Below are 14958 nucleotides of genomic sequence, written 5' to 3' on the forward strand. Positions count from 1 at the left end.
AGTTCTAAGGCAAGCTTATAGCAATACAATCCTACCTCAAGAAACAAGAAAAATCTCAAACAATCTGACCTTACACCTAAAGAAACTAGAGAAAGAAGAACAAGCAAAACCCAAAGTTAGTAGAAGAAAAGAAATCATAAAGATCAGAGCAGAAATAAATGAAATAGCTGGATGCGAGGGCACCTCACCCTGTCGGCCACAGCTGGTTGCAACCTCCACCTTCTTTCAGCACTTCCAGAAGCAGCCTACTGGGAGGCGCCTCCTTCCTCAGGAGCCCCTTGTCTAAACCCCTGGACCCAGCAACAGCCAGGTAGCAGCACACTCTCCTTCATAGCCATGTAGCTGACAGTGTCTTGGTGCTCTGGCTGGGTGTCAGGCCTGTGCCTCTGAGGTGGGAGATCCAAATTCAGAACATTGGTCCACCAGATACCTCCTGGCTGCACATAATATCAGACGGCAAGAGCTCTCCTGGAGATCTCCATTTCAATGCTAAGACCCAGCTGCACTCTACCACCAGCAAGGTACAGTGATGGACACCATATGCCAAACAACTAGCAAAACAAGAACACAACCCCACCCATTAGCAGAGAGGCTGCCTAAAATCATAATAAGGGCACAGACACCGCAAAACACTCCGCCAGATGCGGTCCTGCCCACCAGAAAGACAAGATCCAACCTCATCCACCAGAACACAGGCACCAGTTCCCTCCACTGGGAAGCCTACGCAACGCACTGAACCAATGTTAGCCACTGGGGGCAGACACCAAAAACATTGGGAAGTACAAACCTGCAGCCTGTGAAAAGGAGACCCCAAACACAGTAAGGTAAGCAAAATGACAAGACAGAGAAACACACAGCAGTTGAAGGAGCAAGGAAAAAACTCACCAGACCAAACAAATGAAGAGGAAATAGGCAGTATACCTGAAAAAGAATTCAGAGTAATGATAGTAAAGATGATCCAAAATCTTGGAAATAGAATGGAGAAAATACAAGAAACGTTTAACAAGGGCCTAAAAGAACTAAAGAGCAAATAAACAATGATGACCAACACAATCAATGAAATTAAAAATTCTCTAGAAGGAATCAATAGCACAATAACTGAGGCAGAAGAACGGATAAGTGACCTGGAAGATAAAATAGTGGAAATAATTTCCGCAGAGCAGAATACAGAAAAAAGAATGAAAAGAATTGAGGACAGGTCTCAGAGACCTCTGGGACAACATTAAACCCACCAACATTCGAATTATAGGGCTCCTAGAAAAAGAAGAGATAAAGAAAGGGACTGAGAAAATATTTGTAGAGATTATAGTTGAAAACTTCCCTAATATGGGAAAGGAAATACTCAGTCAAGTCCAGGAAGTGCAGAGTCCCACACAGGATAAATCTAAGGAGAAACACACCACGGCATTTACTAATCAAAAATTAAATACAAATAAAAAATATTAAAAGCAGCAAGGGAAAAAAAACAAAATAATATACAAGGGAATCCCCATAAGGTTAACAGCTGATCTTCCAACAGAAACTCTGCAAGCCAGAAGGGAGTGGCAGGACATATTTAAAGTGATTAAAGGGAAAAACCTACCACCAAGATTACTCTACCCAGCAAGGTTCTCATTCAGATTCGACGGAAAAATTAAAAGCTTTACAGACAAGCAAAAGGTAAGAGAATTCATCCCCACCAATCCAGCTTTACAGCAAATGCTAAAGGAACTTCTTCAGGCAGGAAGCACAAGAAAAGGAAAACACCTACAATAACAATTCCAAAAGAATTAAGAAAATGGTAATAGGAACATACATATCGATAACTACCTTAAATGTAAATGGACTAAATGCTCCAACCAAAAGACATAGATTGGCTGAATGGATACAAAAACAAGACCCATATATATGCTGTCCACAAGAGACCCACTTCAGACCTGGGGACACATACAGACTGAAAGTTAGGGGAAGGAAAAAGATATTCCATGCAAATCGAAATCAAAAGAAAGCTGGAGTAGCAATTCTCATATCAGACAAAATAGAGTTTAAAATAAAGACTATTACAGGAGGCAAAGAAGGACACTACATAATGATCAAGGGATCAATCCAAGAAGAAGATACAATTGTAAATATTTATGCACCCAACAAAGGAGCACCTCAATACATAAGGCTGATGCTAACAGCCATAAAAGGGGAAATCGACAGTAACACAAACATAGTAGGGAACTTTATCACCCCACTTTCACCAATGGACAGATCATCCAAAATGAAAATAAATAAGGAAACACAAGCTTTAAATGATACACTAAGCAAGATGGATTAATATATTTATAGGACATTCCATCGAAAAACAACAGAATACACTTTCTTCTCAACTGCTCAAGGAACATTCTCCAGGATAGATCATATATTGGGTCACAAATCAAGTCTTGGTAAATTTAAGAAAATTGAAATTATATCAAGTATCTTTTCAACCACGATGCTATGAGACTAGATATCAATTACCAGAAAAAAATCTGTAAAAAATACAAATACATGGAGGCTAAAAAGTACACTAAGAACTAACCAAGAGATTACTGAAGAAATCAAACACGAAATCAAAAAATACTTAGAAACAAATGACAATGAAAACACGACACCCCAAAACCTATGGGATGCAGCAAAAGTAGTTCTAAGAGGTAAGTTTATAGCAATACAATCCTACCTCAAGAAACAAGAAAAATCTCAAATAAAACACCTAACCTTACACCTAAAGCACTTACAGAAAGAAGAACAAAAAAACCCCAAAGTTAGCAGAAGGAAATAAATCATAAAGACCAGGTCAGAAATAAATGGAAAAGAAATGAAGGAAACAATAGTAAAGATCAATAAAACTAGAACCTGGTTCTTTGAGAAGATAAACAAAATTGATAAACCATTACCCAGACTCCTCAGGAAAAAAACGGAGAAGACACAAATCAATAGAATTACAAGTGAAAAGGGAGAAGTAACAACTGACACCACAAATACAAAGGATCATGAGAGATTACTACAATCAACTCTATCCCAATAAACTGGACAACCTGGAAGAAATGGACAAATTCTTAGAAAAGCACAACCTTCCAAAACCGAATCAGGAAGAAATAGAAAATATAACAGACCAATCACAAGCACTGAAATTGAGACTGTGATTCAAGATCTTCCAACAAACAAAAGCCCAGGATCAGATGGCTTCATGGGCAAATTCTATCAAACATTTAGAGACGAGCTAACACCTACCCTTCTAAAACTCTTCCAAAATATAGCAGAGGGAGGAACACTCCCAAACTCAATCTCCGAGGCCACCATCACCCTGATACCAAAACCAGGCAAAGATGTCACAATGAAAGAAAACTACAGGCCAATATCACTGATGAACATAGATGCAAAAAATCCTCAACAAAATACTAGCAAACAGAATCCAACAGCACATTAAAAGGATCATACACCATGATCAAGTGGGATTTATCCCAGGAATGCAAGGATTACTCAGTATACACAGATTATTCAATGTGATAAACCGTATTAAAAATTGAAGGAGAAAACCATATAATCATCTCAATAGATTCAGAAAAACCTTTCAACAAATTTCAACACCGATTTATGATTTTAAAAAAACCCTCCAAAAAGTAGGCATAGAGGGAACTTACCTCAACATAATAAAGGCCATATATGAATAACCCACAGCAAACATCGTTCTCAGTGGTGAAAACTGAAACTATTTCCACTAAGATCAGGAACAAGACAAGAATGTCCACTCTTGCCACTATTATTCAACATCGTTTTGGAAGTTTTAGCCACAGCAATCAGAGAAGAAAAAGAAATAAAAAGAATCCAAATTGGAAAAGAAGAAGTAAAGGTGTCACTGTTTGCAGATGGCATGATACTATACATAGAGAGTCCTAAAGATGTTCCCAGAAAACTACTAGAGGTAATCAATGAAGTTGTTAAAGCAGCAGGATACAAAATTAATGCACAGAAATCTTTTGCATTCTAATACACTAATGATGAAAATTCTGAAAGAGAAATTAAGGAAACACTCCCATTTACCATTGCAACAGAAGAATAAAATACCTGGGAATAAACCTACATAAAAAGACAAAAGACCTGTGTGCAGAAAACTATAAGACACTGATGAAAGAAATTAAAGATGATACAAACAGATGGAGAGATATACCATGTTCCTGGATTGGAAGAATCAACATCGTGAAAATGACTATACCGCCCAAAGCAATCTACAGATTCAATGCAATCCCTATCAAACCACCAATGGCATTTTTCGCAGAACTAGAACTAAAAATTTCACAATTTGTATGGAAACACAAAAGACCCTGAGTAGTCAAAGCAATCTTGAGACAGAAAAACGGAGCTGGAGGAATCAGGCTCCTGGACTTCAGACTAAACTACAAAGCTACAGTAATCAAGACAGTATGGTACTGGCACAAAATCAGAAATATAGATCAATGCAACAAGATAGAAAGCCCAGCGATAAACCCACGCACTTATGGTCAGCTTATTTTTGATAAAGGAGGCAAGAATGTACAACGGAGGAAAGACAGCCTCTTCAATAAGTGGTGCTGGGAAAACTGGACAGCTACATGTAAAAGAATGAAATTAGAACACTCCCTAACACCATACACAAAAATAAACTCAAAATGGATTAAAGACCTAAATTTAAGGCCAGACACTATAAAACTCTTAGAGGAAAACATAGGCAGAACACTCTGACATAAATCACAGTGAGATCCTTTTTGACCCACCTCCTAGAGAACTGGAAATAAAATCAAAAATAAACTAAATGGACCTAATGAAATGTAAAAGCTTCTGCACAGCAAATGAAAACATAAACAAGACAAAAAGGCAACCCTCAGAATGTGAGAAAGTATTTGCAAATGAAGCAACTGACAAAGGATTAATCTCCAGAATTTACAAGCAGCTCATGAAGCTCAATATCAAAAAAACAACCCAATCCAAAAATGAGCAGAAGACCTAAATAGACATTTCTCCAAAGAAGATGTACAGATTGCCAGAAACACATAAAGGATGCTCAACATCACTAATCATTAGAGAAATGCAAATCAGAACTAAAATGAGATATCACCTTACACCGGTCAGAATGGCCATCATAAAAAACCCTACAAACAATAAATGCTGGAGAGGATGTGGAAAAAACGGAACTCTCTTGCACTGTTGGTGGGAATGTAAATTGATACAGCCGCTATGGAGAACAGTATGGAGGTTCCTTAAAAAACTAAAAATAGAACTACTGTACGACCCAGCAATCCCACTACTGGGCATATACCCTGAGAAGACCATAATTCAAAAAGAATCATGTACCACAATGTTCATTGCAGCTCTCTTTACAATAGCCAGGACATGGAAGCAGGCTAAGTGTCTCTTGACAGATGAATGGATAAAGAGGATGTGGCACATATATACAACGGAATATTACTCAGCCATAAAAAGAAACGAAATTAGTTATTTGTAGTGAGATGAATGGACCTAGAGTCTGTCATACAGAGTGAAGTAACTCATAAAGAGAAAAATAAATACTGTATGCTAACACATATATATGGAATCTTTAAAAAATTGTTCTGAAGAACCTAGAGGCAGGACAGGAATAAACACGCAAATGTATAGAATGGACTTTAGGACATGGGGAGGGGGAAGGGTAAGCTGGGAAGAAGTGAGAGAGTGACATGGACATATATACACTACCAAATGGAAAATAGATAGCTAGTGGGAAGCAGCCACATAGCACAGGGAGATCAGCTCGGTGCTTTGTGACCACCTAGATGGGTGAGATAGGAAGGGTGGGAGGGAGATGCAAGAGGGAGGAGATATGGGGATATATGTACACATATAGCTGATTCACTTTGTTATGAAGCAGAAACTAACACACCATTGTAAGGGAATTATACTCCAATAAAGATGTTACAAAACAAATGAAATAGAAATGAAGAAAACAATAGCAAAAATGAATAAAACTAAAAGCTGGTTCTTTTAGGAGATAAACAAAATTGATAAACCTTTAGCCAGACTCATCAAGGTAAAAAGGGAGAAGACTCAAATCAATAAAATTAAACATGAAAAAGGAGAAGTTACAACTGACACTGCAGAAATACAAAGGATCATAAGAGACTACTACAAGCAACGATATGCCAATAAAATGGACAACCTGGAAGAAATGGACAAATTCTTAGAAAGGTTTAACCTTCCAAGACTGAATCAGGAAGAAATAGAAAATATGAACAGACCAAACAGAAGTAATGACATTGAAACTGTGATTAAAAATCTTCCAACAAACAAAAGTCCAGGACCAGGTAGGTTCACAGGTGAATTCTATCAAACATTTAGAGAAGAGACCCATCTTTCTCAAACTGTTCCAAAAAATGGAAGTGGAAGGAACACTCCCAAACTCCTTCTACGAGGCCACCATCACCCTGTTACAAAACCAGACAAAGATACTACAAAAAAAGAAAATAACAGATCAATATCATCGATGAATATAGATGCAAAAATCCTCAACAAGATACTAGCAAACAGAATTCAACACCACATTAAAAGGATGATACACCACGATCAAGTGGGATTTATCCCAGGGATGCAAGGATTCTTCAATATATGCAAATCAATCAATGTGATACACCATATTAACAAATTAAAGAATAAAAAGCATATGATCATCTCAATAGATGCCGAAAAAGCTTTTGACAGAATTCAACACCGATTTATGATAAAAACTCTCCAAAAAGTGGGCATAGAGGGAACCTACCTCAACATAATAAAAGCCATATATGACAAATCCACAACAAACATCCTTCTCAATGGTGCAAAACTGAAAGCATTTCCTCTAAGATCAGGAACAATACAAGAATGTCCACCCTTGCCACTATTATTCAACATCGTTTTGGAAGTCCTAGCCACAGCAATCAGAGAAGAAAAAGAAATAAAAGGAATACAAATTGGAAAAGAAGAAGTAAAACTGTCACTGTTTGCAGATGACATGATACTATATATAGAGAATCCTAAAGATGCCACCAGAAAACTACTAGAGCTAATCAATGAATTTGGTAAAGTTGCAGGATACAAAATTAATGCACCGAAATCTCTTGCATTCCTATACACTAATGGTGCAAAATCAGAAAGAGAAATTAAGGAAACACTCCCATTTACCATTGCAACAAAAAGAATAAAATGCCTAGGAATAAACCTACCTAAGGAGGTAAAAGACCTGTACTCAGAAAACTATAAGACACTGATGAAAGAACTCAAAGATGACACAAACAGATGGAGATATATACCATGTTCTTGGAATGGAAGAATCAATATTGTGAAAATGACTATACTATCCAAAGCAGTCTACAGATTCAGTGCAATCCCTATCAAATTACCTATTGCATTTTATACAGAACTAGCACAAGAAATCTTAAAATTTGTATGGAGACACAAAAGACCCCAAATAGCGAAAGCAATCTTGAGGGAAAAGACAGAGTTGGCGGAAGCAGACGCCCTGATTTCAGACTATACTACAAAGCTATAGTAATCAAGACAATATAGTACTGACACAAAAACAGAAATGTAGATCAATGGAACAGGATAGAAAGCCCAGAGATAATCCCACGCACCTATGGTCAACTGATCTATGACAAAGGAGGCAAGGATATACAGTCAAGAAAAGACAGCCTCTTCAATAACTGGTGCTGGGAAAACTGTACAGCTACATGTAAAAGAATGAAATTAGAACACTCCCTAACTCCATACACAAATATATTCTCCAAATGGATTAAAGACCTAAATGTAAGGCCAGACACTATAAAACTCTTAGAGGAAAACATAGGAAGAACATTCTTTGACATATATCACAGCAAGATCTTTTTTGACCCACCTCCTAGAGTAGTGGAAATAAAAACAAAAATAAACAAATGGGACCTAACGGAACTTCAAAGCTTTTGCACAGCAAAGGAAACTATAAACAAGATGAAAAGACAACATCAGAATGGTAGAAAATATTTGCAAAGAAATCAATGGACAACGGATAATCTCCAAAATATGTAAATAGCTTATGCAGCTCAACATTAAACAAACAACCCAATCCAAAAATGGGCAGAAGACCTAAATAGACATTTCTCCAAAGAAGACATACAGATGGCCAAGAAGCACATGAAAAGCTGCTCAACATCACTAATTATTAAAGAAATGCAATTCAGAACTACAGTGAGTTATCACCTCACACCGTTTAGAATGGGCATCATCAGAAAATCTACAAACAACAAATGCTGGAGAGGGTGTGGTGAAAAGGGAACCCTGTTGCACTGTTGGTGGGAATGTAAATTGATACAACCACTATGGAGAACAGTATGGAGATTCCTTAAAAAACTAAAAATAGTACTACCATATGACCCAACAATCCCACTACTAGGCATATACCCTGAGAAAACCATTATTCAAAATAAGACATGTACCACAGTGTTCATTGCAGCACTGTTTACAATAGCCAGGTCATGGAAGCAACCTAAATGCCCATCGACAGATGAATGGATAAAGAAGATATGATACATATATACAGTGGAGTATTACTCAGCCATAAAATGGAACGAAATTGGGTCATTTGTATAGACGTGGATGGACCTAGAGCCTGTCATACAGGGTGAAGTAAGTCAGAAAAAGACAAATATCGTATATTTACATATATACGTGGAATCTGAAAAAACAGTACAGACGAACTGGTTTGCATGGTGGAAATAGAGGCACAGATGTAGAGAACAAACGTATGGACACCAAGGGGGGAAACTGGGTGGGGGGATGAATTGGGAGATTGGGATTGACATATATACACTAATATGTATAAAATAGATAAGTAATAAGAACCTGCTGTATAAAATAAAATAAAATTCAAAAAAGAAAAAGCAGTTGTTTTCCATTCTTATGTTCCAGTGAAATATAAGACTCCAGTGGACTTGTATGGTTCCTTATCTATCTTTTTTGTTTAGAAATAAAAACACACCTGTCATAAGTAACATAGGATATAGGAAATTCGTGATTTACAGTTGATCTTTAGAAAGAACAGAGAAATAGAAAGATTATCTGCTGATAGCACCAGAGCTTTTGTTGTTCTCAAAATGAACTGCATCTTAAGCTGTGGACTTTGACCACCCAGTGACTCATACATGATTACACAGTGGACAGATTAAAGAATGTTTTGGGGAATTTTGTAGGTTGTAAGATGTTAAGATGTCTGGAATCTCAGTAGAATATACTATTCTATTTAATGACACAATAAAGAATAAAGTGAATTTAAGTGTAAGGTGACATGGTCATTTCATTAACCTTTGTAATTGGAAGAATACTTGTTTCGCAGGATTGAATATTTTCAGCCCTCAGTTATTGTCAGGGTTTTACTGAGCTGTACTTTGTTGAATGTTTCTCCAGTTATTGTTCTTCTGTTTTTGTCTTTGGTTTTAATATGTCTTAGAATATACAAGCCTCTCTAACAACAGCCTTTCTAAAAGAAAAGTGATGCATGCCACATATGTAATTTAAAATTTTTTAGTAGCTACATCATCAAAGTTTAAAAAAGGTAAAATTAATTTTATAAAGTATTTTTAACTTATCCCAGTGTATCCAGAATATTATCATTTCAATATGTATTTGGTAGAAAAATTATTGGAATATTTTCCTTTTTTGTATTAAGTCTTTTGAAATATGGTGTGTATTTTATTTATTGTACATCTCAATTTGGACTACCCACATTTTAAGTTCTCAGTAGCCATATGTAGCCAGTGGCTACCATATTAGACACTGTAACTGTACTTCTTTTGCCTGATGTTTATATAGAGAAAAATCATAATTTCATCCCCAAAACTCAGCAGAACATTTTAAACAAACCAGTATAGAGACTCAAATAAAGAGGACTCAGATAAATTAGAAATGAAATGGGAGACATTTAACTGATTCCACAGAAATACAAAGGATCATAAGAGACTGTTATATGACAACAGATTGGACAAAGTAGAAGAAAAGGATAAATTCCTAGAAACATACAACCTACCAAGAGTGAATCATTAAAAAAAAAAAAAAAAACAGGAAAACTGATGAGACCAATTACTAGTAACTACTTGGACAGGTATTTGATTACTGATTAAATAAACAAAACAACAAATAAAAGTCCAAGACCAGATGGCTTCATTGGTGAATTCTAGCAAACATTCAAAGAAGAATGAATGCCAATCCTTAAACTATCCATACAATGAAAAGGAGGGACTCTGCCAAACTCATTCTGCGAGGCCACCATCACCCCAACGCCAACCCTAGACAAGGATGCTTCAAGGAAGGAACATCACAGGCCAGTAGCACTGATGAACATAGATGCAAACAGTCCTCAACAACATACTAGCAAACAGAGTCCAACAGCACATTAAAAGCATCATACGTCAAGATCAAGTGTGATTTATTCCAGGGATGCAGGGGTGGTTCAACATCTGTAAATCTATAAATGTGGTACACCACATTAACAAAATGAAGGATAAAAATCATATAATCTCAACAGATGCAGAAAAAGCATTTGACAAAATTCAACATCCATTTGTAATAAAGACTCTCAAAAAATTGAGTATAGAGGAAATGTACCTTAACATAATAAAGACCATATGTGACAAGCCCGCAGCAAACATCATATACTCAACCTTGAAAAGCATTCCCTCTAAAATCAAGAACAGTATAAGGATGACATGGCAATTAGGCAAGAAAAATAAAAGGCATCCAAATTGAAAAGGAAGAAGTAAAATTGTCTTTATTTGCAGGTGAAATGATACTATATATAGAAAACCCTAAATAGTCCACCAAAAAACTATTAGAATTAATAAATGAAGTGCACAGTATAAAATCAATATACAAAAATCAGTTACATTTCCATATACCAACAATGAACTATCAGAAATAGAAATTAAGAAAACAATCATTTTTACAATAACATCAAAAACAACAAAATACTTAGGAATAAATTTGACCAAGGAGGTCAAAAGTCTATACACTGAAATCTATAAGACATTTTAAAGGTCTATACACTGAAATCTATAAGACATTGACTAAGAAATTGAAGAGGACACAAATGAAAAACATTCTGTGCTAATGGATTTGAATAATTAGTATTGTTAAATGTTCATAATACTCAAAGCAATCTAAAGATTCAGTGCAATCCTTATCAAAATTCCAATGGCATTTTTCACAGGAATTGAACAATGCTAAAATTTGCATGGAACCACAAAAGACCCCAAATAGCCAAAGCAGTCTTGAGAAAGAAGAACAAAGCTGGATGCATCACAATTCCTTTCAAACTATAAAATAATCAAAACAGTATGGTATTGACATAAAAACAGACACATAGGTCAATGGAACCCAATAGCCCAGAAATTAACTCACACAAGGTAGCTAAGAATGTACAAGAGAAAGAATTGTCCCTTCAGTAAATGGTGTTAGGAAAATTGATATCTACATGCAAAAGAACAAAAGTGGACCTCATCTTACACCAAACACAAAAATCAACTCAAAATGGATTAAAGCCTTGAACATACGACCTGAAACCATAAAACTAAAAGAAAACATAGGGAGGAAACTTCTTGACATTGGTCTTGACAGTGATTTTTTTGATTTGGCAACAAAGCAAAAATAAACAAGTGGGTCTATGTTAAACTAAAAAGCTCTGCACAGCAAAGGAAACTGTCAACAAAATGAAAAGGCAACTATGGAGTAAGAAAATTTTTGCAAATCCTATATCTGACAAGAGGTTAATATCCAAAATATACAGTGAATTCCCACAGTTCATTAGCATAAAATCAAATAACTCAGTTTAAAAATTTGGAAAGGACCTAAGTAGACATTTTTTTCTAAAGAGACGTAAAAGAGGTCAACAGGTATATGAAAAGGTGGTCAACATCACAAATCATGGAAATGCAAATCACAACCACCTGAGATATCACCTCATACCTGTTAGGATGTCTATTATCAAAGAGACAAGAGGTTACAAATGCTGGCAAGGATGTGAAGAAAAAGGAACCCTGGTGCACTGTTGGTGGAAATGTAAAGTGGTACAGCTGCTATGCAAAACATTATGGATGTTCCTCAAAAACTTAAAAATAGAGCTACCATATGTTCCAGCGATTCTACTTTTAGATATATAGCCAAAGGAAAGAAATAATTATTTCAGAGATATCTGTACTCCTATGTTCAGAGCAGCATCATTTACAATAGCCAAATACGGAAACAGCCTAAAGTCCGTCTGTGGATGAATGGATAAAGAAGATATGATATACACACACACACACACACACACACAGACACACACACACACACACACACACACACACACACACACACACACACTGGTATACTATGCAGCCCTAAAATAAGAAAGAAATCCTGTCTTTTTTGACAACATGGATGAACCTGGAGGGCATTATGCTAAGTGAAATAAATCAGATAAAGATAAATACCATATGGAATCCCTTATATGTGGATTTTTTTTTAAAAGTCTAACTTACTGAAACAGAGAGTAGAAAAGTGGTTGCCAGGGCATGTGGTGTGGGGGAAATAGGGAGAGGTTGTTCAGAGGGTACAAACTTGCAGCTGCAACACTAATAAGGTCTGAAGAAATAATGTAAAACATGGCGACTACAGTTGATAGCAGTGCATTGTATAACTGAAATTTACTAGGAGAGAAAAGCTTAAATTTCTTACCAAAAATAAATATATAAATAAATATGTGAGGTGTTGGATTTGTTAACTCAATGTTGGGGAACCTTTCATGATGTATGTGTATATTAAATCATCAGGTTGTACACTTAAAATACCTTACAATAAATCAGTTTTACCTCAGTAAAGCTGGAGGTGTGGGGTAGGAGAAAGTAAATGCATAAATAAACTAGTATGTCCATAAAATAAAATAGTACTCAGCAATGAAAGTGAACAAACTATTGATTCTCACAACTATATGGATGAATCTTAAATATGATTTGCCAAGTAAAATAAACCATTTATGTGACATTTTGAGAATGACAAAACTATTGGGAAGGAAGGGAGACAAGTAGTTTCCAGGAATTGGTCAGGGAGAGGAATTGACTAAAAGAAGGCAGCAGAGGGAATTTGGGGGTTACAGAACTGTTCTGTTTGATATTGTGGTGGTAGATACATGATGCATTATGTATTCCCATAGAATTGTACATCACAAGGAGTACATTTTGTGTATGTACATTTCTTAAATATTAGCCACGGTATGGGGAATGCAAGATATATTTCAGACTATACAAAATTAATTTGTTTTCCAAATGAATTGCATAAACGTTGTTTACTCGGGTTGAACATATATATAAATAAATATATTGTAGGTAAGAAAGCCAGGTTTCTCACTGCTGAAGAAGTACAAATAAGCAAAAGGCAAAGCCTGGAATGAATTTTGTCTTCCTGGCTTGGGTTGGAGATAACAGTATGAACTCATGGGAAGGGAGGGAGGGATGGATAGCTGGATCATATATATATATATATATATATATATATATATATATATATGCAATATCTATGGATTTCCCTAGGTGTGTCTGTTGAGAGGGCCTAGAGGCAGTGAGCACACCTAGCACCTGGATTTGGTTTCTAAGTACCATTCTCCAATAATAGAACTGGGACTCCTTGTAGAGTAGTTGCTTCCAGGGCTGAGACAAGGAAAATACAAGATGAGCTTGGAGGTAGCATCTTGTGGTACCTGAAAGAAAGGAAATACTTACAAAACAAAAAGGAAAAAGGATGAGGCATGATGAAAGGACACAGAAGCCTACTTGATAGCAACTCCCAATGACCAAAGCTGGAAAAATTTGAACAACAAATTAAATAATGGTAGTGTTTGATTACAATCCAAATAATAAAATAAATATCCATGTGTCCATACTTACAGAAGAATTCCAATGAGTAATGTAGAAGAAATTAAGGAAATAAAAAAAATCACCATTAGATCACTACAGTATAATTGTCTTAGTCAGAATCCGCAGATGAATGCTAAAATTAGTGGTCAGAAGTTTAAAGAGAAACAGGATATTTTCATAGTCACAAAATACCTCCCCCAAATCATTTACAAAGGAAAATAGTAACTTTACAGTGTGGAAACTTGCCAGAAACCACCTTAACCAAGTGATCCAGGTGCATCTCACTAATAATAAAACACGTACCTCCTGATCTGGTGTACTGAGAGGGTGTATCACCCATGGTATCCTCCCCGAGAATGTATAACCTCAATCTAATGATGAGAAGACATCAAACAAACCTACAGAATCACTGGCTAGTACCTTCTAGGTCATGAAGGACAAGTAAAGGCTTAAAAGTTGTCACTGTCTGGAGGCGACTAAAGAGCCATGACAGCCAAGTGCACTGTGGGGTCATGGATAGGATTCTGGAAAAGAAAAAAACATTAGTGAAAAAAAATGGGTGAGATCTGAATATAGTCTGAAGTTTACTTCTTAGTATTGTATTGTTAATTTCTTAATTTTGACATTGTTATTATGGTTCTATAAGATGTTAACATTGGGGGTAATTCCCTGGTGGTCCAGTGGTTAGGACTCTGCATTCCCACTGCAGGGGGCCCGGGTTTGATCGGAACTAAGGTCCCACATGCCACATGACGCGGCCAGAAGAAAATAAAAGTTGTTTACACTGGGGAAACTGGATGATGAGCATAAGGGAACTCTGTACTATCTTTGCAAATCCAAAATTATCTAAAAATAAAATTAAAAGTAAGGTATAGTTGCCTGAGTTCAGTGTTATTTTCATATATCTCACAATTATTTATAAAATACCAATGGGGAAAAACATCTGTTTTACTCTGATAACCAAATAAACACTTTTGATGATTGTTAAGCTTGTGGTTTATTTTAAATATATTTTGGTGGTGGTTATTTTGGTTGAAGTTTTAATAAAAAG

General features: G+C 36.1%; 1 protein-coding gene across 13 annotated transcripts in view; it reads left to right on the top strand.

Moving 5' to 3' along the window:
- PSD3 (pleckstrin and Sec7 domain containing 3) overlaps positions 1-14958 on the top strand; it is a 568569-nt gene that overhangs the window by 447675 nt on the left and 105936 nt on the right. The gene's annotated exons all lie outside the window — the stretch shown is intronic.

The sequence above is a fragment of the Balaenoptera borealis genome, assembly GCF_965194805.1.
Source record: "Balaenoptera borealis genome assembly, chromosome: 21".
Lineage (NCBI taxonomy): Eukaryota > Metazoa > Chordata > Mammalia > Artiodactyla > Balaenopteridae > Balaenoptera > Balaenoptera borealis.